This window comes from Brassica napus, chromosome C2 (genome assembly GCF_020379485.1).
Source record: "Brassica napus cultivar Da-Ae chromosome C2, Da-Ae, whole genome shotgun sequence".
Lineage (NCBI taxonomy): Eukaryota > Viridiplantae > Streptophyta > Magnoliopsida > Brassicales > Brassicaceae > Brassica > Brassica napus.
In genome coordinates this window covers 38,595,801-38,621,838 of record NC_063445.1, presented here as the reverse complement: position 1 = coordinate 38,621,838, position 26,038 = coordinate 38,595,801, and the positions used below count along the sequence as shown (strand labels likewise).

The following is a 26,038-nucleotide window of genomic DNA, read 5'->3' as shown; positions in this document are numbered from 1 at the left end:
TTTCTCAAGTCTGGCTCTTCCTCGTCAGACTCACTCAGATCCCCAATGTCTCTACTCATGGCTACACCAAGAACTAAGAAGATAAATTACCCAATAGATTTAACTCGGCTCGCCATGAACGACGACAATTGGAGGTTTTTCCGGTGGAAGCCATGAAGAGACTGACCGGCAAACACGACGGAGGAGAAATGGAGACGAAGAGACAATGAGTTCGCGCGAGAGATGTGGGGAAAGAGACTAGGGTTTCTTTTTTTGTTTAGGTGTAAAAAATGCATAAGTGTTAAAGAGATAAAACACTTCAGTAATATTTGGGTCAGATCGAATGGAGGCAAAACCCAAATAACGGTGGCAAAAATGGAGCCAAAAACTACTAATGTAGCCAAACTAAAAAAAAATGGAGCCAAAATGTTTTACGCTATTTTTTTTATCAAAAATTGTTTTACACTACTTTGAAAGAATTTAACATTTAATTTAACTCGGTGTAAATTCACATTAGTAACCATGAACTATAAATCATATATAATAACTTATAACCCCTAAAACTATAACAAAGCTACAACCCATAAAATATAACCCCTAAACTATAACCCCTAAAACTATAACGCTTAAACCTACAACGTTAACAAAGCTAGTGACCAACTAAAAAGTAAAAACCAACTCTAAACCCCAAAAACTATAACATTATTTTTTATGCTTTAATCAACTCCAACCCCTATACTATAATCTCTAAGAAAACTAAAAATTTTGAAACTATTTGATGAATTGCAATGAAATCTATCACATTTTTTACTAGTGTTATGAGATATATATAAACAATGCATAAATTGAGTTTTCGACTATGTGCACCTCATCCAATAGTTTGATATACACATAAAAGATTTGTTTAAAATTTTCAACACCGTGATATTTGATGATGTAAAGTCAAATTAATCTAGATCTACTAAATCCCAAACATAAATTTTCATTATATACTGTATTTTCAAAAAATTACAGTATTCATAACTAATAAGCAAAAAAAGTAAGACATTTGTAAACATTCATGTCTAAAAACTTTTTGCCTACAACCAATCTATAGCTAATGTGTAGCTATATAGTTACAAATTACCTACGGACATCATCCCTAGCTAAACCGCTACAGATAGCTACAGAATAGCCACAAATTTGATCAATTTGTGTTTTGTCGCCATCCGTCGCCATTTACGTTGCTAATAACTGAGGCTACAGAATTTCTGTAGCCGGTCCTTAGCTATCAAGATGAATTCTTGTAGTGCGTGTTCAAGCTTCAAAATGATTGTTTTGCTTCATTTTTTCCATTTTTGTCTTTAATGAGTAGGTAATTACAAAAAATACTCTCCTCTTCATTTTTCCCAATTTCGACCTTCAAACCCTAAATTTTGAATCTCATCATTTTTTCACTATTCACCACGATTTCAACCTCTTTTCTTATGATTTTGTTCAATTGTAATGGGATTTCAACCATAACTATGATTATAATCTGAAAATGTTCTTAAATATTATTTTTTTTTTTTTGAAAAATCAGAGTTTTAGAGAGAATTGGTCCAATCCGCCACGGTGCACAGCCGAGTGACGTTTAAGCGCAGATTAAACGTCTGATTTTCCCGCGTTTTAGAACAGGGACATTTTCTAAGGAACCGCGACACTGCCACCAGACTAAAAACAACGAATTGCTGTATATTGATCTACTTGACCATTGTCTGTTAGAACTTGAGACAGGTCACAGATTTGTACCGTCAGCCGATGAGTAAAAAAGTACAACTGTTAACATTCTTATTTTAGGTTTTAAAGCATATATAGATGTTTGCTAGAGGAAGATTAAACCCTCCAATAAAGCCTCTCACCCATTTTTGGCATTTTACCTGATTCCTAACTAGAGATAAATTCTTTTGTTGCTGCCATCTCTAATCGTGTCCTCTTCCTTCCATTTCTTTTCTTTAATCTTTTTTTCTTTACAATCTAAACATTTCTCTATTTTTCGATGATAATGTTTTGAAGAAAAAAGAGCGTAAAGAACAAGAAGATTCATGCAGGAAATGTATTTGTATAACAATAAGAAAAAGTGTGTTTGTGTTTAAAAATAATAAAAAGATGACGACGGGTGGTGGAAAGGGAGAGAAGATATTGGTTTCGGTAAGAGTAAGGCCGCGGAACGACAAGGAAAAGACGAGGAACGATATCTGCGATTGGGAATGTGTAAACAACACAACCATAATCTGCAACAATAATTTGCCTGAGAGATCTCTCTTCCCATCTACCTATACATTTGGTAACATGTTAAAAGCTAAACTTAACCATTTTAGAGTTAAGGATGCTAAGAAAACAAGTTTTGAATTTTTTGTTACAGACAAAGTGTTTGGATTTGATAGCCCCACAAAACAAGTCTATGAAGATGGAGCCAAGGAGGTTGCTCTTTGTGTCCTCGAGGGAATCAATTGTAACAACGATTTGATTTGTTCTTGTCTCAATGATTTGATTTGTTCTTGTCTCAATGAGTTAGGTTTGACACATTTTTTTGCAGCAAGCATTTTTGCGTATGGACAGACAAGCAGTGGGAAGACGTACACGATGAGTGGCATCACTGAATTCGCAATGAATGATATTTTTTGTTACATTCAAAAGGTTTGACATGCTCTCCCTACTTAGAACATCTTTATCTAAGGATACTAGAGGGGTTCTTAGCGTGTGAGTCCTAGAAACCGGTTACCAAAACTACCAAATAGTAGTCGGTCTTTAATGGTTTTTTTACACTGTTCGCGGGCTCCACTGACACGTGGCGGCCCGCGATTGGTTCGTTTTTAATTTTTTTTTTCAAAATTCGAAAAAGTGAAAAAAAAAAAAATTAAGAAACTGGGATAACGATGGTCTTTTATATGAATATGATACAGTAGTCATGGACTAAGGTTGTAAATATTCATTAATATTTTTAAGTTTTGTATACGTAGTCATGGCTTTGTAACGAGTAACAAGAAATAATATAAAAATTTCAAGACCTTTTACTGCTTTCTTCCTTGATGAGCACAAAACCAACCCTCTTCTTATTATTTGTTTTCCTTCAGCATAAAGAAAGGGAATTCACTCTCAAGTTCTCAGCAATCGAGATCTACAATGAAGCTGTGAGGGATCTCCTTAGTGGAGATAATAACCAGTTGAGGCTTCTAGATGATCCAGAGGTTAGTTATATCACTTTCTTTCAGATATTATGCCATACATTCTCTCATATTGTGTTAGCTTCACCAGAGAGGAACCGTCGTTGAGAAACTTATTGAGGAGACCCTCCGAGACAGAACCCATCTAGAGGAGCTTCTTTCAATTTGTGAGAGTAAGTAACACTCCCTAACTTGTATTATTATTTTTTTAATGATGAATGTTGTTAACTTATGAACCTATGTTGTCATTGCAGCTCAGAGGAAGATTGGAGAAACCTCATTGAATGAAACTAGCTCCAGATCACATCAGATTCTCCGGCTGGTAATCTCAACTTAACTATATTGTTTCTTCGATTCTCTTGAAAGCCGGTGCTATGCTAATTTTTTTCATTTCGTGCAGACTATTGAAAGCACTGGTCGACAATTCTCTCTAGAGAGCTCCAGAACTCTTGATGCATCTGTGGTATGATGATGAGCAATGTTTAATGAGTTTTTTTTTTGTCATCTTTCTTTTCTCTGATGTCAAAATGTCTTTGGATTATCAAGTGCTTCGTTGATCTGGCGGGAAGTGAACGTGCTTCTCAGACTTTATCTGCTGGTGCAAGATTGAAAGAAGGTTGTCATATAAACCGGAGTACTTACTCTTGGAACCGTCATCCGCAAACTAAGGTTCGGTTTTCGTTACTTATTAAGATCCTCTTCTACCAAAGACATGTGTGTATTTTAAACAGGCAGTCTCATTCATTTTGAAACACAGTAAAGGTAGAAACGGCGGGCATATACCATATCGAGACTCGAAGCTAACTCGAATCCTTCAGAACTCTTTGGGAGGAAATGCGAGAACAGCTATCATATGTACAATGAGCCCTGCACGTAGTCATGTTGAACAGTCAAGAAACACACTTCTCTTTGCAACATGTGCTAAAGAGGTGACGACAAACGCTCAGGTCAATCTAGTTGTGTCAGAGAAGGCTTTGGTGAAGCAACTGCAACAGGAACTTGCTCGAATGGAGAATGAGTTGAAGAACATAGGATCTTCTTCTTCTTCTTCTGCAGGCTCTGAGTTCTATTCATTGCTGAAACAGAAAGAGGAAGTCATTTCACAAGTGATTCATCTCTCTCTCTCTTCAGATGATTCTTAGTACATTGTTCTTATTTTTCTAACTATTAAAGTCTACTCACTTTCTTGACGACCAAAACTGCAGATGGAGGAACAAATGAAAGAACTAAAATGGCAGCGTGATGTAGCGCAATCTCGGGTGGAGACTTTGCTTAAAGCAACAGCAGAAGAGCGGTCTTCTAGGATGGATGAACATTCAATGTTAAGCTCCAGTGATTTTAATGCAGATCTCCAAAGAAGAAGCTATGATTCAATAGATATTGGTGAGCCTAGTACCGTTAATAACTTCACCGAGAGGAACTTTGAGCTTTTCGAAAACCCTGAAGAAGATGATTTCTTGGTGGAAGACAATATTCCTCAGTTTTCGAGGTACAATCTGTACAATGGCTGGGAGGAGATTGTTCAAACAACCAACCAAAAAGTGGAAGGTGAGCAGAGTCGTGTCCAAGCAGAACCAGTGGAAAGCCATGACGACATTGTTGATAAGAAAGCTGTGTCTGAGGTTCTTTCACCCAGAAAAGAAGAAACTATATCATCTCCGGAATACCAACCAAGCGATAGCTCGTTAATGGGTAATAATGAGCAAGAAGAGGTGGAGATTAGCACTCCTGCCGAAAAGGAAAACGTTGACTTATTCTCAAAGACGATAGATGTAGAGTCGTCTCCAAATGCTAAGCCTGAGACCTCGGATTTGGAGATGAGATCATCAGTTGAAGTACAAGAAACACAGAAACTTGTGAAGGAAGACGAAGAGGAAAAGAAAGAAGAAAGGATGACAAGTTCGTCAACAAAGCAAGCTGAAGAATGCTCAAATAAAGAAGAAGAAGATGCTCAGCCAGAGCAGCAAACAAAGGAACACTGGGAATTAAATTCACTCCCTACAAAGAAGCAATCTGAAGAGACAATCGAAGTGGAATTAGTACCTGATGGTGCTAAGCTAGATGAGGATGATAAATATTATAGCGAATCATCTGTCTACATGTCAGATGATGTTGACAACAGTACATACGAGGCTTTGAAAGAAAAGGTAAAGGAGATGCAGAAGAAAATTAAATACCTTATGAGTATGCACACAGCAGAACAACAGTCACCCTGCTTCAGAAGAGACTACAAGAGTCCGGAAATTTTCACTACAAAAAGAAGCCGAAGTTGCAGAGAGAATCTCTTGAGTGTTAGATCTCCTCTATGGTTTGATAACTTGGAAGCTAGTAACAATGCCTCGCCTTCCTCGAGGGTTAGGGAGTTAAATGCATCTCCTGGACGACCCATGAACAAGACTACCAGCATTTCCTTTGATTCAGGGAGCTCTATGAGTTCTACGCCCATTGATGCGCAAACGGGCAACAGCTTCCAAGAATTTGTAGCAGGTCTCCAAGAAATGGCAAGGCAGCACTCACTTGACTCGACACCTGGGCTAGATTATGGAATTGAGATCAAGCCGGAAAGCCCTGCAAATGCATTGCCAAATCCTCATAACAGAAATGAAGAAACCACCAGTGATCAATTAGAGAGAGAGCAGGGTGATGATTTGGTGAGTGAAATCTTTTCTTTCCTTTGAACTCTTTTTGTTGGGAAGATAAAAGATTGCATCCTTTCTTAAAAGTTTAGATGATCACCAATTGCAGGTAGAAGACGCAGTACCTAAGGAAACAGATTCCACAGAGACTTTCCCAGATAAAGGACAATATACAAGAAACTTATCAGACTTTGAGAGACAGCAACGGCAAATAATTGAGCTTTGGGCGGTATGCAATGTACCACTGGTTCACAGAACCTACTTCTTCTTGCTCTTCAAAGGTGATCCATCTGACTATGTTTATATGGAAGTTGAACTCAGAAGGCTATCTTTTCTGAAGCAGACGATAAATAATGACACGGAAACATCAAGGTCTTTTTCAACAACCTGCTTCAGTGACCCACCAATTAAGTATTATGCTAACCACTTCTTATATATGTTATCTAATCAGGACACAAACGGTGAAGGCACTCACACGCGAGAAGGAATGGCTTTCAAAACAAATACCAAAGAAATTCCCATGGAACCAGAGAATAGAACTCTACCGAAAATGGGGCGTGGAGGTGAACTCAAAGCAGAGAAGTCTGCAGGTGGCGTACAAAGTGTGGACTAACACACAAGACACGGAACACATAAAAGAGAGTGCTTCTCTTGTGGCAAAGCTGCTTGGATTTGTTGAGGCTAGTCGAATGCCAAAGGAAATGTTTGGCCTCAGCTTGTTACCGGGAACCGAGAACGTAAAATCATCTGGCTGGAGATTTACCAAATCTTTCTCCAGTATGCGCTTGACCGGATCATAAAAAGGGCACATACACAGTTCCTGCTCATAAAATTGTGGAAGGATTGTATGTAAAATAACTAAATTTCTAGACATCAAACCGCAAGAAAATTAATCTTTGAATTTTTTTTTTTTTTTTTTGTGATTCTAACTTAGAATTTTTTATCCTCTTAAATTTCTTAATCAAATTTAATTACTCGATTGTTGAGTCCCACAATTACAACATAGGCTGTAACTGGAAATAAATTTTATGAATGCTATGAATGAAAGGAACTAGAAAAAAAAAATGGAATGTCAAAGTTGGAATGGTACCAGTTATGGAATAACATAAAATGGAATGAGTAATAGCAGGAAAACATTTTTGTAACATGGTAACATTTTAAAGGAATTGAATGGAATGGCATTAACTATAGTTTTAATTAAATTATTAAGACTATTTTCATTATACTACTTAATTGTATCTAACAGTAAAATAAATTTCATTAAAATTAATAAACAATGATTAAAAAAAGCAAAAATATTTATTTAACTTTAGTTTGATACTAAACATTCTTCTCATGATTTGTAAGTTTGATATCACTACGGAGTGTTTAAATAAGAAAATATGTTGCTATATTTTAGTCTAAGGTTGTAACAAATCATAGACTTTACCAGAATTTTCAAATTTAAAATCTTAACAAATCTGCCATATGACTACAAATAAATAATTATTATCTAAACATAATTAAGAATATCTAATTTTATTCCATTCCACTACATTCACGTAACTTTTTTCTTCTGAATGATTTATTACTACAATCCTTTTGTTTCCATTTATCCCACATGAATTATTGGAATGTGATCACTTTTTAATTCCATGTAACTGGTAGTTTTATTTTCGAATCAAACGGAATGACCCATTCCACGTATTCAAACGGAATGACCCATTTGACCGGGTGATTGTGGTCGAGTGGTAAGGAGACGGGATTGAGACGCCAACACGTTTCAGGTTCGATCTACCTGCTGCGCGAAACTAAGTCACAATTATCCTGGTCACCCAACACGGATATGGGCCTATGCTTTAGGGCCCATTTGAATACCCGGAGAGAGGGTCTATCCGTGGGCTGCACCTCCCCTTGGGAATTAGTCCGGGCCTCTCTATGGGCCTGGGATACCCCCAGATTAACAAAAAAAAAAAAAAAAAAAAAAAAAAAAAACTACTATAAATTTATAAAATAGCATAATTTACGACAATAGTAAAAATGATAATTCCACCATATGACATGTACCATTTTATTTATATATAAAAACATCAGTGAACAAGTCTACAGGTCTGATTCAGTGGCGGAGCCAGGGCTTGGGGATATGGGAGGGCTTGGGGATATGGGTCAACTGACCCAAGTGAAATCTGTAAAAAAAAAAATTACTTGTATTTAATAAAAATCTGAAAAATATAACAAAAAATAGACAATTGATCCATATAATAGATGTTTGTTATGAAATTGACCCACCTAAATTTTTTTGGCTGCCTATACCCTATTCCTAATCATGACACGTGTACTCATCCACATAAAAACTTTTGTAAATTGTGTTTTGATTTCGTTTTTTTTTTGGGCCCATTATTTTAGTTTCTGGTTAACCCATAAGACCTTTCCGAATTTCTCTAGAACCATTACTTTTAAGGGTTTTATCCGACTCACCGGACCACCTTCTTACTATAGATGACGTGGCGATTTGAATCCTCATCGCTACCGGTATCGTTGTCACTATAACGACTACAATTTTCTGTCTTCTGTCGTATTAAAGCAACCATTTATGTGGTTCACCCCACTCCTATCACTTTCTTATGCATTAAATCCTCATCATCATAGTCGAAGGTAACCGATACAAGTTCTGACTATATATTCTCTCCAAGACTACAATTGATCTCCTCACCCCTATACAATCAGAGAAGATCAACTTTCTCAATGACGAGCTTTACCAATGGGTGGTAATTGCTGCAACTTTGTTGAATTTTCCCATGAACTCATAACTGATAACTTTTCTTGCGGGTATACATCTTCAATTATCCGGTTTTTATGATCGTTATTGGTTGATTTATGCACAACATGTCCTCCAAAGATTAGTCAATACTGTATGAGCCCATCAAAGAGCTTGATATCATGTTAAACCAAGTGAGTTAAAAACAGATCCACCTGTGTCTTATCAAATTCTATTGAGGAAAGTTCAAATTTTTGTTTTGCTTGTAGACTGTTTAAGATACATGCAGAAGTTTCAGAAGCTATAATTTCAAGCGTGAATGATCCAGTAACTTTGTATTACCGCAGCAGGTTTGCACTTTGCAAATACATAGCAAACACTACTGAAAAAAAAACAATATTACTATGGACAAATTATCTTAAGGCCGTTTTCTTTTGTACACCCCCGATCATTTGCCTTTTCCCTCGATCAACACTTTATAACATCTTCAGATCATGTAGAAATCCTCACTTCTTTGATGTGGACAATATCAGGTATGATTATTGTACATAAAGGACACAATCTCTTAACTATAGTTCATTGTTTTAGCTAAAACTTCTTAGGAAGTTTTGACACTTTTTGCACATTTCTTGGAACTTATGGTAAGAACATCAATGATCTTGACAAGTACTCAGAAGCTAAAAGCAATCTTGATTTTGTCGAAAGAACACTGAAGTGGAGACATCTTGCTCCCACTGCACCTAAAACACTCACTGAGAATTCACCTCCCCCGGCCTTGCAAAATATATATTTCGAACAAAGTTCCATTTTGGAGTCTATTGGTTTGATTCACCTCTTTGCAGGTTGTTATCCTTTCACCGATGGAGACCTTTTCATGATTGCAACTTGCCCTCATGTCTTCTTCGTTGGGAGTCAAGATAGATATGACAACCGTTTGGTAAAAGGTACAATATCCTTGCATAGAGATTATTATATAAGTACATAGTAGGTACTTTTTGTTTCTTGGGTCAAACAGTGCTCTAAGTGTGCTGGGTAATATATTAATGTTGCAGGGTCGGAAGGTCAGCCGGTTAGGTTGATCTTCATTCCTAAATTTTGTGAGACCGGTATTGCTGTTGTAGTGAATTGAAATTTGAGCGGAGATCATCCTCAATGGAATTCAATTTTTCTTTCATATCTCAAAAACCTATTGTTGTTGTTTTTCTTTGGCAGATGAACCTAAGGAATCTGGAGTGTTACACTCGTAGCTTTGACATCTATCTATCTATACTAATAAAGTTGTTTTTTCTCTTTTTTCCTTGTGCCACATCATCCTTTAGCATTGGGAAATTAATGCCACGTGGCAAACTATTCTTAATTATCAAATCCCGTTCGGCAGCTGAACGCAATGTTGCTATAGGCTTCTGATTTTATTGGGCCAACAATAATATAATTATACTAGCCCATGATTATTTAGGGCATCCTCATTTAGATTATGAATATCAAAAGTTGAGTCGTCGTGCTCCTTCTGAACTCATTAAATCGGATTAACTTCGGTGTAACTGATTCATTTTTCATCTTCCTCCTACATTAATCCAATCATTAAAGTGAATTTCATCTCCCATCCCACTATGTCGCATTTAATCAGGCTCATCATCATAAAAGGTAACTGATTGATACTCGGCATATAAATGTGTTTTCTGAATGCGACGAACAGATTCATCACTCCGATAAATGAAAGAACAAACTCTGTCAAGCATGAACTTCAACAATGGTGAATTCGTGCATTCGTCGGTCAATTTCGGAAACATCTTCAGCTGCAATCGGTTTTGTTTCTTCTTCCTTTAGACCACTGTCGACATCGTCGGGAGCTGTGGAGAGGATGCCGGGGAAAGCGACCAGAAATAAACTTCTTCACTCACGGTCAAACTCACTGATCTGGACACTACAACCGCGACGGAGCACTGAGCGACCCCACTCCGCTAGATCCCGAAACCAAAACTCCTCCAAATCTTCCTCGCCGTCCTCGAACATGATCGTCGCCTGGAAGGAGAAACGCCGGCTGCCGCTTCTGTGTGGTGACCTCACTCCGCGAATCTACTGCTCCTCATCACGGTCCTAGAAAGAAAGGTAGCGTCCATCTCGACCTGCAATTCACTAACACGTCACGTTGCTCGATCTACCGAAGTAGAAAATAAAATCGAAGAACCCTCTCTCACAATTCAAAACCAGGTTCTAGTATGAACGGATTTGGAGCATCTCTCATATTGATAATAGTTTTTGGCTAATAGGAGAGAGAGGCGATTGAGGAAACGTGTCGTTTTGTAACTTTGTTAGCAGTTGCCATGTTTTGATTGGTGTAATTTTTTATTGTATCAAACTAAGAGCATGATTATTGGGGGGTTCTTAGAGTAGGGTTCTTATATTCCGTTAAGAACCCCACCCTAAGAACCCCCAATAATCATGCTCTAAGTAGTCATTTTTGGATTCTTGGAAGAGTAAGTTTTCTTTACGTTTAGTAAAGTGACCACTTGAATCTAGAGATGATTGAACATTGATGAATATCATTAGTTAATTCTCTATTCTGATAGTAGTTTCTTATATTTACTGCTAGTCTCACGATATACATGAGTTTAGTAACACAGCTCGTCATTCATGGAGAAGGTTATAGTATTTAACAGTTTATTCAGGTTTGTTGTGCTAATTTTCTAAATTTCTTAAAATTAATTTAATAAAAGAATGGATAGACTGGGATGAAGCGGTGATACAGCGGATTCCATAGTGTGCGACATTTTGCCAATAACAGGTTAGAATTTTATGTTGGAAAGGCATTATTTTTAGTTAAATTATAATTATTTGGTCTTTATATTACAATATCTCTTACAATGGTTGTTTTATTCAACACCCTTTTTTTTCTCTTTTTAACACACCACATCATCTTCTCTCTCTTCCACCTAATTATTCAACACCCACTTCATTTTTAATCTCTACAATAGTTTTGTTTAATAAAATTCAACACCCTACCCCACCATTTTTTAAATCATCTTATTATTCTTTACAATTTAATAGTTACATAAATAATAATTTCGAGTGTAATTAACATAAATAATTATAATGACATATTTAAAAAAATACATTTATATTTTTAACTATTTTTAAAAATACAATATTTTTTATTAAACAAATAAACTTATGAAAATTAAAATACACACGATGTAATACAACAAATAAAAACACACAACTTAATTGGTACAATAAACTCAATTCAAAAACATAAAAACTCTTAAACCACACGTAACTTAAAGTCGTTTTAATTTTGGAACATCCCGAATTTTGCCCATATTTGTTTGTCTAGATCTGCTTGCAATTCGTGATGTACATTTGAATCACGTAATTCAGATCTAGCACGCACATAATTTGCAAAAACGGGTAACACCTCAGTCGAAAATGGTTGAGGTGTACTAGAACCACTTGCCTTAGATTGATCATAATCGGTCCAATGTTGAGCATATGTATCTCGTTCATCTTCAACAATCATATTATGCAATATGATACATGACCGCATGATGATAGCCAAATCGGATATATCCCACATGCGAGCTGGTTCACAAATGATTTTGAATCGAGCCTATAAAACTCCAAATGCGCGTTCGATGTCCTTCCGACATCCTTCTTGATATTTTGCAAACAACTTGTCTGGCTCACTTTGAGGAAGTCGGATTGATTTGACGAAAGTTGGATAAGAAGGATAGATACCATCAGCTAGATAGTATGCCATGTCATACAGACGTTGATTCACGAAAAATTTCACTCTATGAGTATTTCCTTGTTCAACATCATCAAACACCGGAGAATGATCTAGAACATTTATGTAGTTTAATGTGCCTGGACATCCAAAAAATGCATGTCAAATCCATAGATCATGAGAAGCAACTGCTTCAAGTATAACAGTGGTGGTTCCCTTATCTCCTCTAGTAAATTGACCTTCCCACGCCGTTGGACAATTTTTCCATTCCCAATGCATGCAATCAATGCTCCCGATCATCCCTGGAAACCCCCGCATCTCACTTACGTGCAGAAATCTTTGAAGGTCATCTTGAGTTGGAGCTCTAAGATACTCGTGCTCATACAGTTGTATGACTCCTTTACAGAATCGACGCAAGCACTCCAATGTTGTAGTACCTCCTATTTTAATATATTCGTCGACTGCATCGGCCGCAACACCATATGCTAGCATTCGCATGGCAGTAGTACATTTTGCCAATGCAGATATACCTTCTTTATTGGCTGCATCAACTCGCTGGGCGAAATAGTTGTCATTGCTTGATAGGTCTCCAACGATCCGAAGAAAAACATGTTTTCGCATCTTGAATCGCCGACGAAATATTGCATCATCATATGTTGGTTGATTCGCAAAGTAATCATCAATAAGCCTTTGATTTGCAGCAACATGATCTCTTTTGAAGTATTTCCTCTTGCTGCGAGGTGTTTGTTCTTCAGCAATTTTTTTTCGACGCTCTCTAAACCGATTAACGATGTATCTCTCTTCAATTTCAGACTGTTTTTTGTAAGCTTCAATATCAAAAGGAAATTCTGAAGGATCCATTGATATTTTTGTAAGCTATGATTTGTGTTGTTGGTACATATATGAAATAAAGAGTCTCCATTTATAAAAGATCGAGTGGCTGAAATTTTTGGACTTCAAACCAATATTAAAATGACATAATTAATAGATAAGATTAGATTCTCTCACAAAAGCCAAAAGTCACTGATTGAATACAAACAAAATTATTAAAGTTGAAAAAGACATACCCATTATTAAAGTAGAACGAGACAAACACATATTATTTAAGTAGAAAAAAATAAACACACAATATTAAAGTAAAAAAAACAAGCACACATAATGAAAGTAGAAAAATACAGATTATTAAATCATAAAGACTTGACATCAATTAATTTCCAAATAGATCGTGGCTCAACTTCTCCAACAGATGTTTGTTCTTGTCGTTGAGATGCTCTTTTACACTTAGCTTCATGAACATCTTCATCTTCTTAGCTTGAGTCTTTTCTTTCATCAATTGGTTTGCCTCCTCTTGTCTCTTGGCTATTTTGTCCAATCGTTTCAATTCCTGTTCTTTGAATTGTTTGAATTCATTCCACTCTTCGTTGACCATCTCCAAAGTTACACAGACGTTTTTCTTTTTACCTTTTTTTTTTGTTGCGTCTCTCCCCATTGGACGAACACTAGATCCGACAGAGTTAGAGTCACTTGCATCATTTTCGCGGGATCTCTTAGATCCACTACTTGAACCACTGTTTCCTCCTACCTGGCTACCATAACGTGGTTGATCACGGAGAGCATGCCATTCTGACATTAAATTGAAATGTTCATTCTTACCACCTGAATATATTTCATGCACTTTTGCTAAGACATCATTCTCCGACCACCCACTTTGTTGCATACGCGTAGCATTATCGTACACGCCAACCCATTTGCTCAACTTTTTGCTCATATAGTTGTAATGGTTTCTGCACGAAGCTCCATCTCGTGGAGGATTAAATGAGCAATCCTCATTACAGTACTCAGCAATTTCCCCCCAATATGCTTCACTTTATTGGTTCCTGCCAACAACACTATCAATTCCATACTTAATCCAACCACTAATTAGCACCAAATTTTGATCAGTGGTCCATTTTGGGCTTTTGCGGCGAGTATGTGTTGAATCTTCTTCATTTTCCTTTCGAGTGCCTTCATTGACAGCGCTCGTGCCACCAAGACCTATTTGTGTAGAAAATTTTGGAAATTCAGTTGTTCCAATATTTGGTACAACTTCATTACCCATTGAAGTTGAAGAAATAGGAGGCCTTTGAGATAAATATGGCATCACCGATCCATAATACAGAGGATAGTTTGGAACAGGTGATGGCATAAAGAAATTTGGTGCAAAACCATAGTTTGGCATATTTGGGGGTGTATTTGGAGATTGATTTTGAAACTGATAGTTATTGAGATTTGGATAGTTAAAAGGAAAATTACTCGAATTTTGAGTGTTAGAATGATCATTATTTTGATCCATTTAACCAAAAAAGAAGTTTAAACACAAAAAAAAAGATTGGAGATTAATAGAAATTTATGTGAAATTGACGGATTTTTTTGGTATCCAAATGAAGTGAAACTAGTCTCTATTTATAGACCATAAAAAAATATGAATTTTAATATAAAGTTTTTTTTTAAGTTATTGTTACAAAATAATTGAGTTTTAATAATTTGAGGGGATAAAAAATCTCTAAAATTTAAAGAAACTAATGAAATGACAGTATTATTTTAAAATATAATGTTTGTGCGTAAACCCTCTCTTTCACCTATCTCTTCCTCTCATCTTGTGACAGCTGTTCTTGTAGGCCCCATTTGTTGAATGGTTTCAACTCGTTTGAATCTCGTTTGATTCGCAAATAATTCAACATCCTCAGTGTGAACTTTCAACTGTTGAATTTGAAATTCAACACCCCCACTGCTGCTAGTCTTATACGAAGTGTAAGCGTGAGGAATTTTCTTATCCAGGCCTCTGGCGAAGAATCTTTACTCTTATTTACGAAGAAGAAGAACGAAAAGAAAGGTCTTTGTCTAATCTAGATTCTTAAGTTAATTTGCAGAAACATTGTTCGACTTATATGATTTAAGTATAAGTTTATTTCATTTGGTTTGTGTCTTACTTTTCATTTTTAGTGTATCTAATAATTGGTTTGAACAACAATAGTTTTGTCGTGTTGGTCAACACATTGTCAAAACCACAGTTTTGTAAAAAAAAATTAAAATGTGACTGAGAGAAGTTTAATCAACAATTTACAAATTTAAAATAATATTTGTTTTAAAAAACTCGAAGATTGTAATTTTAATTGAGTGTATAAGTAAACATAAGTTCGAGTTTACGATTTTATGGCATATAATATTAGATGTTATAAGAAGGGTATATTAAAATTCTGAATGGGTGATATGTTCTTCAAATGTTGGAGTTTCTGTAAATTTTACTATATATATGTAACTAGTTAACTTATAAAAGTTTGGTTCTATTACTTTAATCTAATATGTTGAACAGTTTATGAAAAATTATATTTGGTTTGGTTTAATGTATTGACTAGAAATTTTAGTTTTTATTGTACTGTTTGTAATTGTTCTTGAAGACCATTAGATTTACATAATCACCAAAATAATAGAACAAATATATCTTATTAAAATAGAAATACACTTATAAATTAACCCTTAAAACTTCAATTTATTTACGCCTCAATGCCACTGAAGTAATAATTAATCTTATCTTTAAACATTAACTGTCTTTTCCTAATTTATACACAATTACCTAAAATAAATTCACAAAAAATTCATGATAAATCTTAAATTTAATTAATACACTACAATTCGAAATCCATATATTTAGGATCTTCGTAATTGGCCAGTCTTAAATTATAAAAATACATGACTTAATAAATATTAACAGATTTATAATCAATACATTCCCAATTTACTTTGTTTTAACTTTTCTTAAAAATAATTTTTGCTGAGTAATACATATATAGATACGAATTATTATAAACTATTATAAAATATATTTTGATGCTATAGTAAAATAATGGAAGTATTTAACAACCCTAATTACATTATTACACCAAGTAATACCAATGGTTAAATAAATTAATATGAACTTTTAAAATTAGTTTTAAAATAATTTAAGTAAACGTAAAGAAAAACTAAAAAAAAATCATTTCATTTACAATATAATTTTGTCAAAGTTTACAATATACTTAACTAAAATAACTACAATTTTAAATATATATATTCTTAGATTGATATTCAAAATTAATTTTCATATTTCACATGATGAATATGTCTGATATTTTTATTTAGTTATGTGTGTCATTAGTTTTAGTCAAATAGAATTATATAAAACTCAACATGCATTTATACAAAATTTATTTCGAATATGGAAGATGTGTCATTAATTAATAAACATGATAAAAACGTGATATAATGTCAAATATAAAACAATAATTAATTTACATTAACGTAAAAAAACTTGTAAAAACCACCTACCCCGATTTAGGTATCCGTTTACTCAATTTAGAATACAATATCGTTTAAAAAATATATAGTTATATTTTCATTATTTATTAGTAATAACTAAAAATTTAAAACTACATAAAATAATCATTTATATAATATATATACATAAATATAAATTATTCCATTTATATATTATTGGTAGCTTATTTTTATACAAATTAAATTTCACTCAAAATAAAATACAATAAATTTCTATGATAAAAATATGGTGATGTAATTGAATGTTCTAGACAAAATATAATTACTCAATGTAATAAATAGAATTATTATGTTTAAAATTTTATATTTAACAATTATATAATATGCGTCAAAACTTAAATAATATAATTATACAAAACAAAATTTTACTTATAAAAATGAAAATAAATACTCGTGCGGTCGCACTGGGGAAGCTCTAGTATTTCTTAAAGTGTTATTTTATATAACTAAAACTAATAGAACAATTATAAAATATAGTTTATCATAGTTGTCTTAAGCACATCGGTTTACAACAAAGAGAAGTTCATCAAGTCAATAAATAACAAAGCAATACTTGAAGCTATCATCATCTCCTTCTTTGTGTGTGCTTTTTCGTGGTTTTAGATGAATATTATCCCCTATATATTGATTGAAGAACATTTGAAAAGATGCAACCTTAAGTTTGTAATAATTAAAAAATGACCTTGCTGAGTCGTCAATCAATTAAGATGTCAATTTACCTTACGTGACAGTTTTAGATTCAAATGAAAAAAAGTAGGTCCAAAATTAATTAGTTAGAAAACATTATATTAACCTAAACTAATATGTCCCCAACAAAGCATTAATCCTGTCATACATTAAAATTTTATGATGATTATGATTATATGATGCATAAGTACATTTTGAATAAAGCTTCGTCACAGCTTATGTATGACTCGCATTTAAAAAGCTTGGTCACAGCTTTTTGTTTAAAGCATCATAATTTTGTTAGTGTCGTGACGATTGAGTTTTAGAAGCTAAAGAAAAACAACTCTTCAAGGTGTCCATGTACCAGTCGTGAAGTACTACATGAAGTCGTACAAGAAGTGCTACGTGAAGTGAAGCTGTGTAGCTGACTTGAAGACTGGTATTGGAGCCGACTTAGAGCTGAAGTAAAGACTACTTGGAAGCTAAGAAAGCAATGATTTACCTAGGAGAAAAGATAAATCATCAATGGAAGATTTCCAAACGACTTTGAAGAAGATTTGGAAATATTCCATAAAGGATGATATGGTAATATCTCTTCCTTTGGAAGTTGGCTAGGGCAAGCCACGAAGTCTACAAGTATAAGTAAACAGAGACGTGCCTTAGGATATGTACCACCTCAAGAGAAGGCCGTAAGCATAAGGGCTTTGGTTTTGAATTAGAGTAGATACAAAGCATAAGGGCTAGGGGTGAGGGGGTCAGAGGGGTTCTTGGGTTAGTTTGATCTAGAAACGTGTTAGGCTGGTGTCTCTGTCTGAGTGTGACATGTTAGTCAACTTGGAAGGGAGCTAGTAAGGCAGTTTATCTATGTAAAGATAAACCTTCGTTGTAATCCTATTGTAGTACTTTGTGAAATAAATAAAAGCATTGTACTTGTATGTATACTCATCTTGCACCTTCAAGTGGTATCAGAGCGGATCACCTAAATCATTGGTGAAGATCCTGAAGGCAAGAGGGAAGACCGAAGACAGAGTACAGCAGGAAGCATGGTGGTTGAGCTGAAGCAGTGTCTGAGCGTTGAAGCAGTGTATGGGCGCTGAAGCAGTGTATGGGTGATGTATTCTAAAACTCAATCATCAAAGGGGAGATTGTTAGTGCAGTGACGACTGAGTTTTAGACGCTAAAGAAAAACAACTCCTCAAGGTGTCCATGTACCAGTCGTGAAGTACTACATGAAGTCGTGAAGTACTACATGAAGTCATACAAGAAGTGCTACGTGAAGTGAAGCTGTGTAGCTAACTTGAAGACTGATATTAGAGCCGACTTAGAGCTGAAGTAAAGACTACTTGGAGGCTAAGCAAGTTATGATCTACCTTGGAGAAAAGGTAAATCATCAAGGGAAGATTTCCAAAAGACTTTGAAGAAGATTTGGAAATATTTCATAACGGAAGATATGGTAATATCTCTTCCTTGGGAAGTTGGCTAGGACAAGCCACGAAGTCTACAAGTATAAGTAGACAGAGACGTGCCTTGGGATAGGTACCACCTCAAGAGAAGGCCGTAAGCACAAGAGCTTTGGTGTTGAATTAGAGTAGACACAAAGCATAAGGGCTAGGGGTCATGAGGGGGTTAGAGGAGTATTAGTTTGATCTAGGAACGCGTTAGGCTGGTGTCTCTGTCTGAGTGTGACATGTTAGTCAACTTGGAAGGGAGCTAGTAAGGCACTTTATCTATATAAAGATAAACCTTCATTGTAATCCTGATGTAGTACTTTGTGAAATAAATAAAAGCATTGTACTTGTATGTATTACTCTCTGTAACAGACTCGTCTTGCACCTTTAAATTTCTAATGGCAATTCTTCATAACATGTTTTGTGACTCTTTTCTTTGTGATGGTGAAGATAACATTTCATAATGAACATGTTGCAAAGCTTTACCAGACGTTTTACAAAACACATTCCACAAATGAGTAATAAGTATAATGAAAACATATTGGCTATTTCATCAAATGTCCCTTTGCTAATCCTGTAACCTTGGAGGTAAAATCATCAAAGGTCCCGTATATATTCTCATGTCTATCAACGATTGTTTCAGTCATCCCCTATATATTAATAGAAGAACATTTGAAAAGTTATAACTTGTATTTTGTACTAATTAAAAAATTGCCCAGTTTAGGTGTCAGTTAATTAGCATATCAATTAGTACGACGTGACAGCCTCATATTCAATTGAAAAACAATGTTGGTCCAAAATATAGGAGGTGATTTCGCTAGAATATATCAAATTTTAACTTATGCTAAACCACATTACGCTAGGTAAGAAATAATATAGGCTAGCGTGAGAATTTTTTTTGCTCCGTAAGCGTAATATGCGAAACAATGCATATGGATGTTTTATTAGTAAGATTCATCCATTTAGAGTAAGCATCTTTTTATTATTGGCAAAAGCTAAATAAAGGAAGTTATGATAAATGTCAAACTTGTTGTGCAATCTCTTAAGTTTGATTGACAAGTCAAATTTTACAATAATGATAAAGCAAATATTTGAAATTCAATGTATATTTCTTTACTCAAATGAAAATTTTGAATTTGATTCCTCTAATTATTATATTTTACTCTCTAAATAGTAAATCCTCCTACATTACCAATACACTAGATTTTTGACCCGCGTTAAAACGCGGATTATATTTTTTTTTTTTATAAAATCGTTAAATAAAATGATACAATTTTTATCGAAACTTTAAGGTTGGGAAAAATATTCGAAATTATAACAAATAAAAAGTGATAAAATATTAGAATTAAAAAAATTGGTATATGAAGAATCGGATTTGAACCCAACCCTAACCAAAATATTTTGGATATCCGAATGTACGTGAATAAAAACCGTATATTTAAATATAATAATTATTCTTAGATCTAATATACTAAAACTATTCAGCATACTCAAAATACTTTGAAAAATTATCCAAAATATTCAAAAATACTCAAAGCACAGAAAATACTCTCATTACCTAGTAGTTCTCTATTCAAATAGCTAAAAGTAACTATTTTCATATTAATATTAGATATTTAGCATATAATATTAAAATTTATATGATGTATATTATTTTTTGACTTTAAGATATATTGTGATTCTTAAATATGTCATATAATTTTAAACAGATATCTGAACCCAAATTGGATTCACAGAAATCTGAGCCAATCTAGAACCGAAATTTATAAATAAGTGAATGGGACTTAAATTTCTAATCCAAAAATCCGTAACCAAAAAATTACCCAAACCAAATAGATCCGAACCGAATCCGAAAGAATGCTTGAATGTTCTAAATAGTTTAGTGATTATCGCTAATATTATTAAAAAAATATTGTTGTAAATATATAGTTAAGATTCATGATTCATTGATAAACATGCATGGCTTGAAATCTAAATTCACTAATCAAGTTAGAGACCTCGCTGCAGAGGAGGTGGTAAAGGTTTGCCATCCTGTTTTGAAGGGTTTGAGAATTTTTAAGTAAAGCTAAACCTTTAGGAGTCACCATGCTAACAATCGAGTGTTTAGTTGAAGTTTGGAATGCGTCATTAGAGTGGTGGCGTTGATAGTATATATATATATATATATATATATATATAGCATCTAGGCTTAGATTTTGTTAGATATCTTGTACAATAAAAAACGAATATTCTGTATGGGGATATTGTATCCTTGATGAAGGAGTATATATATATATTGTTTGATATCGTATTTATGAGTTTATTCAGTAATATTCGGTTTAGTTAGGATTGAGAAAGTTGTTAAATCGTTTGTTTGTATATTGTTTGATTTAGTACTGAATTTTTGTTGCTACGATTTAGAAAGTTGTTTTGATATAGTTTAATAGAGTCGATATTCATAGAAAATTCTATATATGTATAGGTATCGGAAAATTCTATATATAACTAATTTTTGAATTTCTAATTTACATTCAATTTTTTATTATGTGAAATATAATTAACCAAAATTATCATTTGATTTTGTGGTTTGTAGAGAACCGGATGGATTGAGAAAGGAAAAAAATAAACCGAGTTTAATTTGCCTAATGAAATTGTGTTCTTCACTTTGCTGAAAAGCCTAAAGAAGATCATGGCATAATGATAAATGTTTCAGATGTTTCAATATGAGAAAAATGAGCCGGAGAGAAATGAATCACCAGATTCAGATGGTTCATTGTGATAGGTTTTTATTGAAGGATGAATTATGAGCTATATAGAATATGATATGACCTGCTTGAGAGGTCATGAGACAGGGGCTCATGCTGATTCAATGTTCAGATGATTGAAAGTGATAATTTGAGCCGGAGAAATGTCAGTATCACAAAAGTAAACTGATTCTGTGTATGTCCATGATGGTCCACGACAGAAGAATATAACTGTTAAAGATGATGCAATCGTTTAACATATAGTAGGTTATATTATTAATGTATATTTTAAAAATGGTTTGTTGATTTGCAGATTTTATTAGGTTGATGGAGAAAGAATAGAACATTCGATCATTTGTTTTATTACGTACGGTATAGCCTTTATTTATTTTAATCTAAATGTTGTAAATGGTTGGTTGATATCTGTTCTATTTAAAGGTAGAGTAAAAAAATATATATATGTACGATAGATCTATTTGTTACACTAATTTAAATGGTCTTACCAATACTTCTTTATAGTAAATAAAAAATAGGACTCTAAATTAATCACTACAAGAAAACACATGCTTAACGACGAAAATTAACGAGAAAAAACAATCCTCGTAAATTTGCGTCGAGTTTACGACGAATTTACGTGAAAAACTAAAGTCATCGTTATTTCCTCATAACGTAACGACAAAACTGTTTCGTCGTAAAGTGGGTGTAATTTTACGAGTATTTTACGAGGAAAAACTATTTCCTCGTAAATACGACGTAAATTTTGCGTGGTATTTACGAGGGAATAGTTTACGTGTATTTAGCGAGGAAATTTTTGAATCCACCAACTTCATAGGTGTTACACGTTTTTTTTGCCCACCTAATTAATTTTCGTCGTAAATTCATAGCAAAATTACAACTACCAGATTCGAATTTTCCTATAAATATGGATGTTTGAACATCATTTTAAACACACCAACAACAAAAAACGTGAAAGAAAAAAAATGGCTGGCTCCGGGACTATTTACGAGTTGCGGAAGTGGATGTATATGCATAGAGATGCTAACGGGAGAGTGACGAAAGAATACCTTGCGGGTCTGGAGACATTTATGCATCAAGCAGATTCAACACCGCTCGCCCAAGAAAGTGGTAAGATGTTCTGTCCTTGTCGGAAATGCAACAATTCGAAACTGGCAAACCGTGAAAATGTTTGGAAGCATTTAATAAATAGAGGTTTCACGGCAAATTACTATATCTGGTTTCAACATGGAGAAGGTTTTAATTATGATCAGAATGAAGCTAGTAGTAGTAATAGCAATTTTCAGGAAAAAGAACCGGTTGATCATCATTTGCATAATGAACATAGTTACCATCAGGAGGAGATGGTAGATTATGATAGGGTTCATGATATGGTAGCTGATGCATTCGTAGCTCATGATGAAGATGAAGAACCTAATATAGATGCAAAAAAGTTTTACGAAATGTTAAACGCGGCGAATCAACCACTTTACAGTGGTTGTAGAGAAGGTCTCTCTAAATTGTCGTTAGCTGCTAGAATGATGAATATTAAAACTGATCACAATCTACCTGAAAGTTGCATGAACGAATGGGCGGACTTGTTTAAAGAGTATTTGCCGGAAGACAATGTGTCTGCTGATTCTTATTATGAGATTCAGAAACTGGTTTATAGTCTTGGGTTGCCTTCGGAGATGATAGATGTTTGCATCGACAACTGCATGATCTATTGGGGAGATGATGAGAAGCTAGAAGAATGTCGATTCTGCAAGAAGCCACGATTCAAGCCGCAAGGACGGGGACGTAATAGGGTACCGTACCAAAGGATGTGGTACCTACCAATTACAGACAGATTGAAAAGATTGTATCAATCAGAGCAGACTGCTGGAAAGATGAGATGGCATGCCGAGCATACTCAGACGGATGGTGAGATGACTCATCCATCAGATGCAAGAGCCTGGAAACATTTCAACAAAGTACATCCAGATTTCGCTAGCAATATCCGGAATGTGTATCTCGGATTATGCACAGATGGATTTAGTCCGTTCGGAATGTCAGGGAGACAATATTCATTGTGGCCAGTCTTTCTTACTCCATACAACCTGCCACCGGAGATGTGCATGCAACGGGAGTTACTATTCTTGACCATATTAATACCTGGTCCGAACCATCCAAAAAGGTCCCTGGATGTTTTCCTACAACCACTGATAAAAGAGTTGAAGGATTTGTGGTCAACAGGGGTGAGGACGTATGACTGTTCAACGAAGACGAATTTTACGATGCGAGCGATGCTTTTGTGGACCATAAGTGATTTCCCTGCCTATGGGATGTTGTCTGGATGGACTACACATGGGAGATTAGCTTGTCCATATTGTAATGGAACGACAGATGCGTTTCAACTGAAGAATGGTAGGAAGACAAGTTGGTTTGATTGTCACCGTCGATTTCTTCCCATTGGCCATCCTTACCGAAGAAACAAGAATTTGTTTAGGCACAAAAGGGTTGTGAGAGACACTCCTCCTCCATATCTAACTGGAGAACAAATTGAAGCGCAAATCGACTACTACGGAGCTAACGAAACAGTTCGTTGGGGTGGTAATTGGCATGTCCCTCGTAATATGCCAGATTCTTACGGTGTTCATCACAACTGGCACAAGAAGAGTATATTTTGGGAGTTGCCATATTGGAAGGATCTTCTTCTGCGCCACAACCTCGATGTGATGCATATAGAGAAGAATTTCTTTGAGAACATCATGAATACAATATTGAATGTCCCAGGGAAGACAAAAGACAACATAAAATCGAGGTTGGACTTGCCGGATATTTGCTCAAGAAGCGAGTTACATATTAAAAGCAATGGACAAGTTCCCGTTCCGATATTCAGATTATCTTCAGAAAAAAGTCGGTGTTGTTCAACTGGGTGGCATCAGAAGTGAAGTTCCCCGATGGGTATGTTTCGAATCTCTCTAGATGTGTTGAAAAGGGTCAAAAGTTCTCCGGGATGAAGAGTCATGATTGTCATGTATTTATGCAACGACTACTGCCCTTTGCATTTGCGGAGCTACTTCCAACAAACGTACATGAAGCACTTGCAGGTACGTAGTGTATTATATCACAATAATTTACAAAATAATATATGACTAACAATGTGTTTAATTTTTTTTTGAATATAAAAGGCATTGGAGCATTTTTCAGGGATCTGAGCACACGCACTCTTAAAGAAGAAGTTGTGGAACAGCTTCAGGAGAACATTCCCATCTTATTGTGCAACTTGGAGAAGATATTTCCTCCCGGATTTTTTGACGTCATGGAGCATCTAGCTGTCCACCTCCCATATGAGGCATTGCTTCGTGGACCTGTACATTACGGATGGATGTATCAGTATGAGCGAGCCATGAAATATTTGAAGGGAAAAGCAAAGAACCTCGCCAAAGTTGAAGGTTCTATAATTGCTGGAAGTTTGACGGAAGAAGTTTCTCACTTCACATCGTACTACTTTGCGTCAAAAGTACGTACACGGAGAAGAGCTCCAAGAAGATATGATGATGGTGGTGTTGCGCCAACATATGCAGTTGCTGGTGTTCCAGACATCTTTAGCCAGATTGGGCGACTCGGTGGGAAGTCTAAAGAGGTTTGGTGGTCGAGTGAACAAGACGCTCATAGTGCACACACCTATATTCTACTCAATTGCGAAGATCCATTGATGCGTTATTTTGAAAGGTAACATATATTGACACTTCGAAACACATATAAGTATAATTAATTGTATAATTGCGAGAGATTCATTCCTATAAAATGTGATTTTACAGCCTATTTGTTTCTCAAGTCGAAGAAACATTTCCTGGTATATCCACAAGTGACGTAGACAAAAGGAAAGATCAACACTTCATTAAGTGGTTGCGGAATCAGGTATTAACTAAAACTTTTTTTTCATACATTATCTGTATTTCATTAACATTCTCTTTATTTTTGCAGGTTGATTATGACGACGACGATGCAGATTATCCTAAGTGGTTACACGAAGTAATTCAATCTCCACTTGTAAAGGTCACCACATCACAGATGTATTTCACACGAGGCTATACTTTTCATACATATGACTATGGTAGACAGCGGGCGACCAGTAACTATGGAATATGTGTGAAAGGGGAAACAGATTTCTACGGGATCTTGACGGAGATTATTGAAGTCGAATTTCCAGGGATACTGAAGCTGAAATGCGTCCTCTTCAAATGTGAATGGTTCGACCCCGTCGTCAACAGAGGTGTTCGGTCTAACAAATTCGGTGTAGTTGATGTCAACGGTGGACGAAGGTACAACAAATTCGAGCCTTTCATCTTAGCTTCACAAGCAGACCAAGTTAGCTTCCTTCCATACCCTCGGATGAGAGATTCAGGTATAAATTGGTTAGCAGTAATCAAAGTTACACCTCGAGGACGAATCATCAGTGGAGAAGAACCACCATTGCAAGAAGAACAGATAAATGAAGTTGAGGAACCTGAACAAGAAATTGATGACATCCTTCTCATTGATCCGCATAATCACGAGTACGAAGATCTTACCGATGATGCCACAGACGAAGCTGTTGAAGACGAG

The 26,038-nt window shown here is 35.1% G+C and overlaps 2 pseudogenes; one reads left to right on the top strand and one right to left on the bottom strand.

Moving 5' to 3' along the window:
• Positions 1 to 1,906: 1,906 nt before the first annotated feature.
• LOC106355714 lies at positions 1,907 to 6,693 on the top strand (annotated as a pseudogene).
• Positions 6,694 to 10,296: 3,603 nt separating this feature from the next.
• Positions 10,297 to 22,008, bottom strand: LOC106408701 (annotated as a pseudogene).
• Between the last annotated feature and the right edge of the window lie 4,030 nt (positions 22,009 to 26,038).